The sequence below is a fragment of the Onychostoma macrolepis genome, chromosome 19 (assembly GCF_012432095.1).
Source record: "Onychostoma macrolepis isolate SWU-2019 chromosome 19, ASM1243209v1, whole genome shotgun sequence".
NCBI classification, from domain to species: domain Eukaryota; kingdom Metazoa; phylum Chordata; class Actinopteri; order Cypriniformes; family Cyprinidae; genus Onychostoma; species Onychostoma macrolepis.
The window spans coordinates 7,058,902-7,063,304 of record NC_081173.1 but is presented as its reverse complement, the minus strand read 5'-3'; the positions used below and the strand labels follow the sequence as shown (position 1 = coordinate 7,063,304).

At 35.3% G+C, this 4,403-nt stretch overlaps 1 long non-coding RNA gene across 2 annotated transcripts; it reads left to right on the top strand.

Moving 5' to 3' along the window:
* The first annotated feature begins 322 nt into the window (after positions 1-322).
* LOC131525983 (uncharacterized) lies at positions 323-4,074 on the top strand. 2 transcript variants are annotated; one of them, XR_009267340.1, is made up of 4 exons: positions 323-764; positions 881-964; positions 1,734-1,914; positions 2,769-4,074. It is a non-coding gene; the product is annotated as an uncharacterized LOC131525983 (long non-coding RNA). The 2 variants fall into 2 exon arrangements; XR_009267339.1 differs by having other exon boundaries at positions 323-964.
* The last annotated feature ends 329 nt before the right edge of the window (positions 4,075-4,403 follow it).

The window sequence follows — 4,403 nt, the reverse complement described above, 5'->3', positions numbered from 1 at the left end:
TCTAGGTCCTGTAGTTTTTCTTTATCAATTGATGCCTCCTCAGTCTCTCCTTCTCGCCAGGTTAAGAACCTAGGGGTCATCTTTGACAGCACTCTTTCCTTTGAAGCTCACATTAATAGTATAACCCGGATTTGCTACTTTCATCTCCGTAATATTGCTCGCCTTCGTTCATTTCTCTCCCCACACAGTACTGCCATTCTTGTTCACTCACTTGTCACCTCTCGCATTGACTACTGTAATTCTCTTCTATTTGGTTTACCACACAAGCTTCTTCATAAACTCCAGTTGATTCAGAATTCAGCTGCTCGCATCATAACCCACGTTTCAACTATACAACACATTACTCCATTTCTTCAACAGCTAAATTGGCTTCCCATCAAATTTCGCATTGAATTTAAAATCTTTCTTCTCACATATAAAACTCTCCATAACCTCGCTCCAACTTATCTCTCAGATCTCATTCAGCCCTACGCTCCTTCTCGAATGCTTCGTTCTTCCTCAATGGGTCTTCATACACCCACGGCTCGTTTAACAACTATGCACTGTTAAAAATTGCTGTTAATTTACGGCAGAATTTCAACAGTATAATCCTGTTATGTTCAAAAGCAGTACATTACTGTTTTTTTTCGTTTTTGTGAAATGACGTAGACACAATATAACGGCATTCTACTGTATTTATAACTCGAAGGAAATAAAACATTACTATCCAGTATTTTTGTAAACTGCAGTGAGCACGCCGGGACTTTCATCCGTCTTGTTAACAGGTCAATTCCCCTTTGCTTTGCGCGATTTCATAGACAAAATACATTACATTTGCTACTGCAACTAATCTGTATAGTGGATATCGGAAGTGACACTATCTTTTATTTGCTCTTTTCAGTGATAAACGCGCCAAATGCGACATCATCGAGTGCAACTGGATTTCTGACTCTGTGACTCGGATTATATTATTCCCAATTACAGGGTGAGTTTCATTCGTTATGAGATAATTCCTATGCAAAGTTAAGTTTTCAAACACTGTTGCATTGAAATCACATCGATGTCTCTGTAACATGCTGAAATGGCTGGTGTTGTTTGCTAATAGGCTATCAGTTTGCAGAATTTGCTAACGTTAAACCTCCACTGTTTGAAAAAACAAACGAACAAACTCAAAATTTCGGTGTCATTGTGATTGCAAATTTGGGTAAGCATGTTCTTGTATGACATGCTTATTCTAAGGGGATTTTACTGTTGTGCTTATATTGTTTTTATGTTGGTTATGTTTTGCATCAATCCATGTTGGTTTTGTATTTAAAGTGATAGAATACTTATTAGCTGGATTTCTGAATCGAAATCATATGCTTGGAGCACTTAAAAATGTAAACACGAAAGCTAAGTATGAGAACCAATGTTTTCATGTGTAAAGCTAGCATGTTTGAAATTGAGTTTTTATTTACCATGCACTTGTGTGGACTTTCAGTGGATGGGCTTTCTTTGTTGTCTGAATATAAATGAAAATAAATTTTACAATACACAATTTACAGTATACACATTTTGACTTAAAGGTCTGTCCAGACCAGTCCATGTTGAAATGCTTTTCTTATGTTAGAAGTGCTGAACTCTGTGACTGTTTACAATGATTTTAGTTTTCTTTGCATTCAATTGTAATCTGGCAATGTCAAATTAATGTTATGTCAATGCTGAAATTAAATGTGAATTAAATTAAAACATTAAATGTGTTTTTCTTTTTAAAGGTTCAGGTGAAACACCAGGAAGAAGAATCCAGCACTGGATGATCGGCCTTGAGGAGCACATCATTTGTGAGGGCATCCAGCCAGCTTTTCTGTCTGGGCTTGCAGCTGATTTTTCTACTTACAACAATTTCAATCTTCAATACCAAGCTGAAGACGCATGCATGTTGCAAATTATTCAACGGTTAGATACTTGGATGCATACATTCAATTCACTTCACATTTTATTTCTATATCACTTTTTACAATACATATATTTTTATAGCAGCTATACAGAAAATGTATGTTTCATTGAAACATTTGGCCCTAATAAACAGGGAATAGCATCAAATAGAGAAATTTCCTATCAAATATTTGAGCCCCAGTGAGCAGTAGGTGAATGTCAAGGAAATAAAATGTCTATCGGTGGTGAGGCGTTGGTGGAAACCTTGAAAGGAAGCAGATTCATCTAGGACCCATCCTTCATCATTAAAATGATGATCATGTGCATATGTTACAGTTCTGTCAGACATGGCTAAAATAGTAGGGTATAAGATGTGTTATGTCAATGCTTGAACAAAGAGATATCTTTAATCTAGACTGAAACACATCATTCAGTCCAAAAGATCTGAGTGTTGGAGCTTCTTAAGAAAGCTTTCCTTTCCTGACAAAGTAAAGTGAAGTGTTCTTGATACAAGAATATAATTTTATATACTTTTAATATTTATATGTTATCCGTGAGTACCCTTTTTGGCAACACTTTAGAATAGGGAACACTTATTCACCATTAACTACGACTTTTCCCTCAATAAATTCCTAATTTTCTGCTTATTAACAGTTAGTAAGGTAGTTGTTAAGTTTAGGTATTGGGTAGGATTAGGGATGTAGAATAAGGTCATGCAGAATAAGGCATTACTATGTGCTTAATTAGTGCTAATAAATGGCTAATAGTCTAGTAATATGCTAGCTAATAAGCAACTAGTTAAGAGACCCTAAGATAAAGTGTTACCATCTTTTTTCCCTCCACACTAATTCTAAACACACACATTTGTTTTTCAGGTGGTTCATCGAGATAAATCCGGAAAAGGGACCAGGGCTGGAGGAGTCATATCAAAGTGGACGGGGAAGGTCACCCAGAAAAAGAAAACCGTGAACCCTCGTGTCTGCAGTCTACTTAAAAAAATTTATGGATTTTGAGTTGGACTTTATACAAGTATTACACACCACAGACCACACACTCACATCACACACACACGTTTGTTTTTGTGAAAAGTGGGGACATCCCATAAGCGTAATGGTTTTTATACTGTAAAAACTGTATGTGCTATTGCCCTACACCTAAACCTACCCTTTACAGCGAACTTTGTGCTATTTCAGATTTTCAATACACTCCATTCTGTGTGATTTATAAGCGTTTTGAAAAGTGGGGACATGAGGTAATGTCCTGAAAAGTCACCTGCTCCTTGTAATACCTGTCATTACACAAATTTATGTCCTCATTTGTCACAAAAATGTGCGTGCGCACACACCCACACACACAGTCTCTTGATCTCTATTTTTTCAGGTATTCATTAATTTCTATTCACTCAAAAACATTTACTCAGGTGTTCTCTAAGTTTTTCACTTAATCTTTGTGTCCAGAGTTATTTTTTTGGACAGCCTGCATGACCTATTAGAATTAATTGTTAAAGAGTTAAAGCAATTTATTTATCATTTATACAGCTGAAATGTACATTTATTGTCATAAATGTAATAAGCTTTGGGCTTTATTTTACAATTTGTTTTCATTTTGTACCAATGTTCTGTAAGTCAGAATCTGATTTGGGGAATATGTTGAGTTTATTTCTGTTATGACCACTTCTTCCCCTTAAATTTCAATTATTGTCTTTAATGTTTTTTCTAAGAAAGTTTTTTTTTTTTTTTTAATAAAGCAAAACAAGTTTTGAATCAACACTTTAAAGCTGCTTTACTTGTGTTACATTTCAAGTCACTATTTCAAAGGGTACAAATATATATTAAAAACCAAGAAGAAAATGTTGTCCTTTTTACTAGCAGGCCATTATTCAATAGCGTACACAATGGCATAGTATATTTGTATTGTAGTTTACACATTGTTTGTTTAGTTGTGAAGAAGAGCAAAAAAAGTATTTGCGAAAACAGTAGTCAACTGTAAATTTCACCAACAGTAAGACACAGTTAATTTTACAGTTCCTTGCTGGCAACCAAGCTGCCAGTTATTTACTGTTTTTTAATAAACAGTAACCAACTGTAATTTTACCCAACAGTAAGATACTGTTAATTTTACAGTTCCTTGCTGGCAACCAAGCTGCCAGTTATTTACTGTTTTTTAACAGGACAATTTTTAACAGTGTGGGTCATAGAGCCTTTAGCCGTGCTGCCCCTCGCCTTTGGAATTCCCTCCCAGCTACCATCCGCAATTTAGACTCGTTTTCCCAATTCAAAGCTAAACTCAAAACTCACTTATTCAGAATAGCTTGTCCTACATGATTACTGTCTGCACTCAAGTCTGATTTTTTTTTCTTTTTTTTTGGGGGGGGGGACTGCTGTTTTCTTTTTCTTTTCATGGTTCATTGATATTGTTGCTATTTATTGTTGTTTTATTTATTGCTCCTTGATGTACGGTGACCTTGAGTGATTTGAAAGGCGCCTTAAAATGTATTATTATTATTATTA